We start from the raw sequence: 12,916 nt of genomic DNA, 5'->3' as shown, positions 1-12,916 counted from the left end.
AGGCAAGATACACAGACCCTAGCAACGAAACAAACACAACCAGTAGGACAAACAAAAATTGTGGGATTGGAGACGAAAAAAAAACAAAACAACAACAGAAAACCAGCAACAACAAGTCTTATACCACATTCCATGACGTTGTTGATGTTGCTGTTGTTGTTTTTTCTTTGGCCCAGAAATGTTTTGTTATGGTTTAGTTTAGTCATTCGATACTGTTGTTGTTGTCGTCGTCGTTTCTTGTCGCCCTACCCCTATCATTTCTCCCTGTATTCGGACATGCTGCTGCCCCTTTGCATAGATAAATGTGTTGATGATGAAAGGGTCACATAAACAATGTGCCTAGGCCATACCACTGGCAAACACTTGACAAACTCTCACATTATTTGAACTTTCAACCAAGCCACCAACCTAGCCCCCCCTCGCCTTCACATCACACCCTTCAACTACCATGAAACAGTTCGGACTACTTACAACATCAAGTGTTGCTGCCATCATGTTGTCACCAACACCCATCGCATCCCATTCAGCAACAGCCCACCCAACCAACTATCGTACTCATCAGCTTTGTTCTGCCACTTGACTGGTCAGTCTATGTACTGCCCAGAAGAGAGAAGAAGGTGGAGGTTGGGAAGGAAGAAGGACATGAATCTAAGCTTGATTTCCAAAAAGCATCCAAAACATACATCAACACTTGGTGACACTGAAAGAGCGTCACACTAAATCATATAAAGTGTCTTTTTTTGTTTGATAGGAACCGGGGAGGCGTAGGCCACAAAAAAGAGCGGCTATCATTTTTTTCTGTTTGTTTGTTTGTCCTGCCGCCAGAATGGCCTTTGATACTTCATTGCCGTTGTTTTTTTGTTTTTTTTTTTGACTGTTGCTGGCATTTTTTGGCAATAAGTGGATTTTGTTGGCAGGATTTTCGTTTTTTTTATGTGCAAAAATAAACAAATCATAAAACATTTTCACACAAAGCCAACAACAACAGCAACAACAAAATTAACTGTGACTTGCATGGGCATTATAAAATATTAAAATTACCCTTTTGAATATTATATTTTCTTGTAAGGGGCAAAATTATGTATAGGCTCGAATATGAAATACGGGATAATATAATTAAATTATGGTTTATAAAATTTGTAAACATATTATATAAACTTAATGGAAGACCACAAAATAAATTAGAAACCAGTAAGGAAAGTAGTTAAGTCGGACGGGGCTGACCATATGATACCCTTCACCACTATGGGTGTATTAAACAGGACTATTAACATGAAATTGGATGAAATAAAATATGTGATATTTATCTAAATGTGAAACGACCTAGATCTATCCATTATTTTGTTACAATGGAATAAAAGTATGTAAATCGACTTCAAACAAATATAAATAGGTCATCCGTTGGGCTATGTCTGTACATCTAGAAAACGCAACTACATTATTCTATGCTAAATTTTGTACATTGTGATGTCAATCTAACATATATGATGAGTTTGAAGCTCAATTTACTTATATATGGATGCTATATCCAAATATGAACCGATTTCAACGAAACTTGTCACATGTTAGGTTATACTGATTTCAGTAAGTTTTGTTCCTATCAGCCATATATTGGTTCCTCGGTGCGTCAATTACTTAAAATCAATCTATAATATAAGGGAGCTATATATAAATCTCAACCATTTTTCACTAAACTTGGCACACATTATTCTGGATTAAATTTAAAACGCTATGCAACATAAGAACTTGGTACATCATTTAGATTAAATCGGACGAAAATATATATATCTAAATCTGAATCGATTTTCACGAAACTCAGCACACATCATTCCAGCATCAATTCAGTACGTTATGCCAAATTGCAAATCGATAGATATATGGGACTTTGGTGCACCATTTACATGAAATCGGACGAAACTATATATGGGAGCTATATCTAAATCTGGACCAATTTTCACAAAACATACAAGACATCATTCTAGGGTCAATTCAGTACGTTAACCCAAATTTCGTGCAAATCAAAAGATATATAGGGGCTTTCGTGCACAATTTACATGAAATCGGACGAAACTATATATGGGAGCTATATCTAAATATGGACCGATTTTCACGAAACTTGGCAGACATCACTTTAGGTTTAATTCAGTGCGTTGTGCCAAATTTCGTGCAAATCGAAAGATATATAGGGATTTTGGTGCACCATTTACATGAAATCGGACGAAACTATATATGGGAGCTATATCTAAATCTATACCGATTTTCTGGAAACTTAACAGACATCACTCTAGGCTCAATTCAGTACGTTATGCCAAATTTCGTGCAAATTACATGAAATCGGACGAAACTATATATGGGAGCTATATCTAAATATGGACCGATTTTCACGAAACTTGGCAGACATCACTCTAGGTTCAATTCAGTACGTTATCATGCAAATGGAAAGATATAGAGGGACTTTGGTGCCCCATTTACCTTTAATCGGGCGAAACTATATATGGGAGCTATATCTAAATCTGAACCGATTTTCTCGAAACTTGGCAGACATCATTCTTGGCTCAATTTAGTACGTTATGCCAAATTTCGTGCAAATCGAAAGATATATAGAGACTTTGGGGCACCAATTACATGAAATCGGAGGAAAATATATATGGGTGCTATATATAAATCTGGACCGATTTTCACGAAATTTGGCAGACATCACTCTAGGCCCAATTCAGTACGTTATACCCAATTTCGTGCAAATCGAAAGATATATAGAGACTTTGGACACCATTTACATGAAATCGGACGAAACTATATATGGAAGCTAAATCTAAAACTGGACCGATTTTCTCGAAACTTGGCAGGCATTGTTCTAGACCTAAATGATTAGCCTGTACCAAATTTCGTGCAAATCGAGAGATATATAGGGACCGTTTACATTAAATCGGTTAAATATATATATGGGAGCTATATCTAAATCTGAACCGATTTTTCCCAATTTCAATAGGGTTCGTCCTTGGTCCGAATAAGTGACCTATGCCAAATTTCATCCAATTCGGATCATAAATGCGACCTGTACTTTGTTTACAATTTAACATGGACAGACAGACAGACGGACGGACAGACGGACGGACGGACATGCATAAATCGACTTAGAAAGTGATTCTATGCATATTCTATCTCGTTTCCTTTTGCCTGTTACAAACATATGCACAAAGACATAATACCCTGTACCACAGTGTGGTGAAGGGTATAAAAAAATTGTTGAGATTCACTTTGTAGCCAATATCTCCAGAAACAATTCTAAAAAGCCAAATTTTAATCGAAGAATTATTAACACCTAAATTTTGTATTATTCTGAAAAATTAAAATGTTCTCTGTTTTTTCCACAATTATTTTGAATACGCTATTGTTTATACATCACCCTTAAAACATGTAAACATTGTAATTAACACTCTTTCATCAGCTAATTATGACGGAATAGGCTTATAGTTGTAATATCTCTTCCCAACTGAATGTGCATCGTTGCATTACTAAATGACTTCGAGGTGGTGCGGGATCCACAAACACCACCACCTCAGAGCAGTAATTCGCACAGCATTGATAATAAATGAAACAAGAACATTTAAGACGAATGAATGAATCAACATTGGAGATGTGTAACACAAAGAGAGCTATATACTTACATACATACATACACGATTCTAATTTGTGTAATACAATATTCCGCAAAGGGAGGTAGTATGATAAGGAGGGTAAAACAGTATATATTTCATGATCCAAAGACAGTAAATCGTAAATAAAATATTGTTTCAGGGCCAAACCGAACAAGGATTTTATTAAGAATATTTTTGCAGGGACTAAAATAACCTGAGTTCAATATACGTTTTTTTCAGGGACCAATTTTAAACAATATTTTTTCTAAAGGCCTATAAGTAGGCGTGGATTTTTAAAGAATATTTTTTCAAGGCCTAAAAAAGGTGTGAATTTTAATAAATATTTTTCTATGGCCTATAAATAGGCGTGGATTTTTAAAGAATATTTTTTCCATGGCCTATAAATAGGCGTGGCTTTTTAAAGAATATTTTTTTCCATGGCCTATAAACAGGAGTGGATTTTTAAAGAATAACGTGGATTTTTTTTTTAAATTTTAAAGTATTTTTCTTCCATAGCCTATAGTTAGAAGTGAATTTTTAACGAATTTTCTCTAAGGCCTAAATTTAGGCGTGGATTTTTAAACAATATTTCTTCTAAGGTCTTTGTTAGGCGTTGATTTTTAATGAATATTTTTCCACGGTTTTTTTTAAGGTCTGTAATTAGGCGTAGATTTTTAACGAATATTTTTCCACGGATTCTTTCTAAGGTCTGTAGGCGTGGATTTAAAAAAAAAAATATTTTTTCAAAGGTCAAAACGAGTGGACTTTTATATAATATGTTTTATAGATTGTTTTTCAAGGCACAGTCCATAAGGCGATGATTTTAAAAATAATGTTTTTTTCAACGCCCAGTAGAGCTTAGATTTTATAAAGAACATTTTTTTTTAATCCAGTAGAGCGTAGATTTTATAAATCATATTTTTTAAGACCCAGTATAGCGTAGATTTCGTTAGAAGTATTTCTTTTCAAGATCCGCTGGAGCGTATATTTCATTAGGAGTATTTTTTCAAGAGCCAGTAGAGCTCAGATTTCATTAGGAGTATTTTTTCAAGACCCAGTAGGGTCTCGATTTTATAAAGAATATTTTTTCATGTTCTAGTAGAGTGACGATTTTTTAAAGAATATTTTTCCCAGTTCCAGTAGAGTGTCGATTTCATAATATTAATATTTTTTAAGTACCACCTGAGGGCCTGGCTTTTTAGGGAATATTTTTAAGGACCATCTATAGGACAGGATTTTTATGGAATATTTTTTAAAAACCATCTATAGGCCTGGAATTAAAAAAAAATTAAGGAACTTCTATTGGCCTGGAATTTAAAGAATAATTTTCAAGGACGATCTGTAGGCCTATATTTTTAAACGAATATTTTTAAGGACCATAATATTCGCAAAAGGCCTTAAAAATATTCGCAAAATATAAGGTATTTGGTATAATAAGGTATTTGGACCTAATCTGCCTTAATTTTATATTTTTTCTTTCAACTTTTCACAATAGCTCCCATGTAGCAATACCTTGCAAATTTCGGTATATAGGGGTTATGGCACGCATTTCCACCGAATTGTTTGTAATTTGGATGCTAATTGGGTAAAAAATCGTATTTCCAAAAATTGGCAATGTCACATTATTCGACATTTTTTGAGGCTTGTTGTTTTAAATTCTCACGGGGTATCATATCCCCTCCTTAGTTTCCATGTATTAAATTTTATTCCATGACAATTATCTATCTATTGTACCGGGCCTCGTATAATCTACTCATATTTTTGCCCATATTATGACGGCACTTAGTTTATTACAATTTACCTGTTTTGTGTTAAACAGCAGTCAGTCCATCCCAAAATCTATGGCTTGATTACTATTTAAAACCCTATGCCCTCGGCTCCGCACTCTCACTCACTCGTTCTTTACAAATGTTAAGCGATGTCGGCGTTGTACTTCGCTGTGTTCAGAGAAGCGTTAAGAAGTAACAACGGCAATGGCAATGCATTAACACTTTTGCAATGAAATATACATGAGCACCCTGAATGGTAAATACGTACTTACATACGTACGTAAGTAAAATCCATATGTTTGTACGAAAGTGTGTGTATGTCTTCTATCCATGGCTACTAGCCATTTTAAAACGAAATACAAATGTATGTAAGAATGTATGGATGCAACTACATCGGTATGTCTAGCTGTCATTCATTCAAGCAAGTGTAGCAGCAAACGGACATACAGATGAATGTATGTCCGTCTGTCTGTCTGTCTCTCCGTCCGGCTGTCGGCTGTGTCTTTTCAATTGCATTTAACATTTTGCATTCGAGCAGATATCAGCAGCATCCAACATCAGCTCTGCGTTCAGCATCAGCATTTACATGCAACTTACATTTACGAATATTGCAGCAAACCGCAGATATAGACGAGAACTCTGAGATATCGGTTGCAAACTAAAATGTCAATCAGTTAAAATAAATCACAAAACTCGCCAGCCAACCAACCAAAATTTGTCGGACGTTCGCATTTTCGTTGTTCGTATATAGTGTGTGTCTACAAGTGAGTGAGTGTGTGTGTGTGTCTGTGTACGTCTGTGTGAAGAATACAAAGGCAAATTGCCAATATATACGATATATTGTACCGGCTATACAATCGGTTAATACTGCTGGATAATTCGAGTATTTGACGACGATGGCATTCACTTAAAGTGAAATGTAATTGAAATGACAATTCGAAGTGCAAAGACAACAAAGCCAACAACAAGAATGAAAATTGCAAACGATTGATATAACGAGCTGGAATTTTTAACGGGATATTCAACAAAAAGAAAAAAATAAGAGTGAAAGAAACATTTAAATTCAATTGCCATTGAATCCTTAGATAATGCTCTACACCATTTCCAAAAATAAATATTAATTAGAAATACATACATTTAAAATATATATAAATGACAAAAGTCGGACTGGGTCAACTATACGATTTTGGGTATATAAAAGAGATGATCCTAAGAACCTTATTGCAAAATACAATAGCGTTCTTATAGGATATGTGCAATATCCTGCCGAATGGTCAGGTGTGGCAAATTTGGGGGAACATTAAAATATGAGGCGATTTAAAACAAACTTTCTACAAACTATTCGGTATGTTGTTTGGTGATCGGAAGAAAAAATATATTGGTGTTATATGTAAATTTGAACCGACTTCAAAACAGCTTAATGACGCCACTCTAGACAATTTAGATAGCTGTGAAAAATTTTGTTACAATCGAACAAAAAATTGGTGTACCATTTAAATAAAGTCCTACGAAAATACATGTAAGGGAGCTATATGTAAACCTTAACTGATTTCAACGAAACTTAACACACATAATTCTACACTTAATTTATTATGCTGTGCTAAATATCGTCTCAATTGGAAGTTTGGTATAACACTAACACAAAATCAGACGAAAATACATATGGGAGATATATCTATATCTGAACCGATTTCAACTAAACTTACCAGATGTTATTTAGACCCATTTCGATACGTGGTGCAAATTGTTGTGCCAATAGGAAAACTTTCAGTCGCTGGTCCACCCTTTGCTTAAAATCGGATTGAAGTATATATGGGAGTTATATATAATATATATATATATATATATATATGGGCGCCAAATCAAAAACTGAGCTGATTTCGTTAAAACTTTCGGTCTAGGCTCAATTTGTTACGCTGTCTCTTCTCAATCAGCCGAAAATAGTGTACTATTGTAAATTCGGACCACAATATATATATCTGGAAAAAAGCTTTTATTGCTCAGTAAGAAAATGCGACAATTGTGGCGTCTTATATGTTAAAACCCGGTTGTGCCATAAGCCGATCCTAAAAGAGATTTCCAAGCGCGTCGGTGTTGTGCGCATCCCCTCCAATTTGAAAGAGATGTTGTATTCTACTTGGTCTTTCCATCTAATTCCCCTTCTGCGTGAACCATCAGTAGGCTCGCTTTTATATGCCTTTTGAGCTGGGGCATTCTCATTCATTCGCTCAACATATCCTCAACATACCCTATATAGATTTAAAAGCTCGTGGTTCATTCGTGGGATATGCCAACAAATGGACCTATGTCGAAAAGTTCAAATTACTGGCAATGCGGCTTAACCTTAGAGAATACCGTTTTATAGGAAATATGCCGGAATGTGGGCCTATATGGAGAATTTTCCGAATATATATATATATATATATATATATGGCAGCCTCCGAGATCCCGTAATGTCAAATTACAACCACTTCTATGTGGCTAATACCTTAAAAAATCGAAAATGAGTAGATGCCCTTATATGGGAACTATAACAGGACATAGAACGATATTGCTAATACCCTAAACCTTGCGGCTAATGGCGGTGATTCATCCAAATATTGTTTTAAGATCCCATGTTTCTTTGGAACCTGTACCACAGTGTGGTGAAGGGTATAAAAACATATACCTATGTGTAATTCCGAAAATATCCGCAAACCATGGGCTGAAGGTATATACCTGTCGGCAACACCGACTGACACCTTGTTACTTTTTTTTGCACAAATAATATATGTGCGCCAGCCATTAAAAAACCCCCAATATCAAATTACAGCAACTTTGGTGGCGTCAATTTTTTTAAAATACAGAAAATACGACGTCAAAGCATGAACCTATATTTAAATTGTTCTACAAAAATATTTTTCATACTCCACGAAACCGAAATGGCCAATTATAGGCCGACTCGGTGGCCCAGCCTCCAAAATCCCTTTACTGCCAAATCACTTCGGTAGCGTCTGAATCTTAAAAAATACAGAAAATGAGTCGGTACCTTTGTATGTGACGTTAAAATACGGACCTATATTAAAATTGTTCTACAAACTACAGACATGTTCGTTGGGAAATGCCATCAAAATACCGAAAATGGTCCTGTACCGTTATATTGGCACTATACCAGAACGTGGACCAATATTGTAAATTTTGTGGTAGGAAGATTTGACACCGAAACTTAGGGCATTATTAGAATAATGTTTGGCAGGGCCAGTTCTTACCTTATAAGAATTTTAATTATAAAATTTTCACCAATTTGGTTGAAAAAATTAACCCTTTTGGTGTTTTTGTCGAATATATTCGACATTTAAAATTTCTTTCTTTGCGATTTTTTGGTTATCCATGTACCGTTACAATTGGTGTTTTTATTCTAGCTGAAAGACCGACAAAACTGTCCGAGGGTTAAAATAAAAATTGTTTTTTTTTCTAAACTCTGTGCCTTTATATGATTTTTAATACAAAATTTTAGATTTTTATTCCGACAAAAAGTTTTTTTGACACTGAAGGGGTTAAAAAACTCTTTAAAATATCGAACTTTGGTGGGTATTGCTATATGGGACCACCCTAATATGTTGTCCAATATTGAATATTTCTTGTAGGACGAGTTTACACCACACACGGAGATTTTCAACTCAGTGAAATACCCAAAATATCAAATTTGAGCAAAGTTAGTTGAAAACGTTAATAATATATAATTAATAATGAAAAATAATCAATAAATATTATTATTTATTATTTTGGAAATGGTGTATGATTATCCTCCTTCCTAAACAAAAACATCAAATGGTGTTTTTTGCATTTTTCTCACTGTCATCGACAAGATTGGCAAACAAGCAAAAATACAACAATAAATCCAATACAACAACAAAAACAACCACATTAACAGCTAAAGCAGCGGATTTCTTTTTTTTCAATTGCAATAGCGCGCGGTGTATTGTTTGATTTATTTTTAACTCAAAATCTGTTTTCCATGTGCTAAGCAATTTTCAGCGCGCGTCGCGAAATCAACAATTTTCTGCGTGAATTACGACAATAATGCTGGCACATCCTCTTATTTTGTTTGTCCGTCCGCATATCTGTCTCTCTGGCTGCTTTCCTTCTGGCAGCTTGGCTGGCTGGCTCCTTGCCTGTGCACCGACACAATTCTTCTTCTGCTTCTTTTTTTCTTCTTCTACAATGTGCTTCAAAAGTAAAGTGCACAATTAAGATGTGATTGTGTCAATGGGCGTTTCGTTTCGATTCAATTGGATTTTTTTTATCTTAAATAATACCAAAATGTAATCACAGCGATCACAAAGTGAAGTGTGACAAAAATATAGGAGAACACAAGAAGAAAATAAAATCGTGAAAACAAATATTTTGAAATTGTCTACCTTGTGACAATCGGTGTGTGTGTGCGAGTGTGTGTTTGTTTGCGTGCCTGTGTAACATTCATTCAATTTGAATGACATATTGCGTATTTTCGCGATTGTCTTCGATTTAATTGTGAATTTGTTTTCTTTGTATCAAGGATTTGTTTTATTTTTTGTGAGTTCTACAATTAAATACAATTAATTTCGTTATAACGGGATATTCGCTAAAAAAGAAATAAGAATCATAGATTACCAGTGGCATTTATTTTAAATCTCATTCCGGATTTTTTAAACAACAATTATATTCCTGATTTGATGTTTTTGATTTCATGAAGATGATGTTTTGAACAAAAACAACAACAATATATGTAAGTAATTTATTTTATTTGTTCATTTACTCAACCAACAATGAATAGCATTTGTTTATTTATCAAATAATGCTAAGTTTTATTATGTGAATATTTTCCGAAGTTATTCATGATTTTTCTTCGAATAATTTTAATAGGTATGAGATTTTTTATTACCCTTTAATAAGTCATGTAAACTTTGCGAAGCATGCTTCCTCAAAAAAGCAACAAATCATTGCATTCTATGGGAACTTAAAACAATATTTATACCCTTCACCACACTGTGGTACAGGGTATTATGTCTTTGTGCATATGTTTGTAACAGGCAAAAATAATCGAGATAGACACTTGGTTCCTTTTGAGAATATGCATAGAATCACTTTCTGAGCCGATTTATGCATGTCCGTACGTCCGTCCGTCCGTCTGTCCGTCTGTCCATGTTAAATTGTAAACAAAGTACAGCTCGAATTTATGATCCGAATTGGATGAAATTTGGCACAGCTCATTTGTTTGGCCCAAGGACGAACCCTATTGAAATTGGGAAAAATCGGTTCAGATTTAGATATAGCTCCCATATATATCAATAATAACAATAATATTTAATAATATCGTTCACAAATGTCCCGTAATATATTTTTATCCACGCCTTTTACGGTTTGAAAAAATATTTGTTTAATCTGCGTTATTGAAGGTCCTGCAAAAACATTTGTTTTTTAATCTGGTTTTTTGGAGGTCCTTTAACAAATATTTTTTTCTTCGTTATTGAATGTCCTGTAAAAATACCCATTTAATCTGCGTTTTTGTGTTTAAAAATATGTTCATACCTTCAGCCTTATAGCTAATGAGGGTGTACACGCTTTAATAGGGCGAAAATGTGCCTCGTCGAAAGATTGGTTTTAGACCCCATGTTTCTTTCGACCATTCGATTTACACATGTCCGTCCATCTGTTGACCGCCTGTCTGGCTGGTGCGCACGATAACTCTCGAAACTTAGTTTAAGTTCAAAGATGGGGAATATCGGTCCACTCCTTCTGGTAACTACCCCACAAAATTGTCAAAATTCAGCTTAAATTTAATTTTCTAATAACATGCAAACGGCCAATCCGATTTTAACGAAACTTTGTACAGCATATTATCTTTACCAAGCCTAGGTCGATTAGGAAGATGAGACCCATTGGTCCATTCCTTCTGGTACCTCTCCCACAGAGGGCGAACATTCCTAATATTTATAAATCCATTATCAGGGTAATGGAATGTCCGATTTGAACGAAACTTCGCACAACCTATTACCATTACCAAGCCTAGATCAAGTTTGAAGATGGGGCTCATTGGTCCATTCCTTCTGGTACCTCCCCCACAATGGATCAACATTTTCAATATTTATAAATCAAATATCAGGCGATTAGAATGTGCGATTTCAACCCAATTTTGCACAACATATTCATCGGTCCACTCTTTCCCACAAAGGGTGAAAATTGTCAATATTTATAAATCCAATTTCAGGCGAATGGAATGTCCGATTTGGACCAAGTTTGGGACACATTTGTCGACTCTTTCTGATACCTCAACACAAAGGGTCAACATTTTGAATATTTATAAATCCAATATTAGGCAAATGGAATGCCCAATTTGAACCAAAATTTACCAAGCCTAGATCAAGTCCGATGGTGGGACCCGCCTGCCCTCTCTCCAGGTACATCCTACAAAAAGAGTCAATATTATGTATTTTATTATTTGTATTTGATGAACATAAAATCCGAAACAATTTTAATTAAACATATACCTTATATAAAACGAATAATAAAACCTGTGTATAACTCCGAAGACCTCCTCGCAAACCATAGGGTGAGGGTATATAATTGTCGGCAACACCGACTGGCACTTTTTTATAATGCCTTTGTGCATATGTTTGTAACAGGCAAAAGGAAACGAGCATAGAATCATTTTCTGAGCCGATTTATGTATGTCCGTCCGTCCGTCTGTAGATGTTAAATTTTAAACAAAGTACAGGTCGCATTTATGATCCGATTTGGATGAAATTTGGCACACCTCACTTATTTTGCCCAAAGAAGAATCCTATTGAAATTGCTCCCATATATATTTTCGTCCGATTAAAGGTGTACCGAAGTCGCTATATATCATTCGATTTGCACGGAATTTTGGCATAGCGTTATGAATTAGGTCTAGACTGGTGTGTGTTAAATTTCCTGAAAATCGGTTCAGATTTAGATATAGCTTCCATATATATTTTCGTTCGATTTAAGGTAATTGGTGTACAAAAGTCCCTATATATCTTTCGATTTACACGACTTTTGTCACAACGTAATGAATTAGGTCTAGACTGGTGTGTGTTAAATTTCCTGAAAATCGGTTCAGATTTAGATATAGCTCCCATATATATTTTCGTCCGATTTAAGGTAATTGGTGTACCGAAGTCCCTATATATCATTCGATTTGCACGAAATTTTTCACAGCGTAATATATTAGGTATAGAATGATGTGTGTTAAGTTTCCTGAAAATCGGTTCAGATTTAAATTTGGTCGCATATATATTTTCGTACGATTTAATGTAAATGGTGCACCAAAGTCCCTATATATATTTTAAATTGCACGAAATTTGGCATAGCGTAATAAATTAGGTCTAGAATGATATGTGTTAAGTTTCGTGAAAATCGGTTCAGATTTAGATATTGACCCCATATATATTTTCCTCCGACTTTACTACCTTTGTTACTGGTTTTATTCTACTGGTTCTATTCACCAAAGAGTCAAATTTAGTCCGA

General features: G+C 34.8%; 1 protein-coding gene across 1 annotated transcript in view; it reads left to right on the top strand.

Moving 5' to 3' along the window:
* LOC133337329 (CUGBP Elav-like family member 2) overlaps positions 1-12,916 on the top strand; it is a 101,019-nt gene that overhangs the window by 50,698 nt on the left and 37,405 nt on the right. The window lies entirely within an intron of this gene.

This window comes from Musca vetustissima, unplaced genomic scaffold, assembly GCF_032173495.1.
Source record: "Musca vetustissima isolate MV318-11 ecotype Yass unplaced genomic scaffold, APGP_CSIRO_Mvet_v1 utg3485, whole genome shotgun sequence".
Classification (NCBI taxonomy): Eukaryota; Metazoa; Arthropoda; class Insecta; order Diptera; family Muscidae; genus Musca; species Musca vetustissima.
The sequence above is the reverse complement of the archived record's forward strand: the minus strand, read 5'-3'. Positions and strand labels throughout refer to the sequence as shown.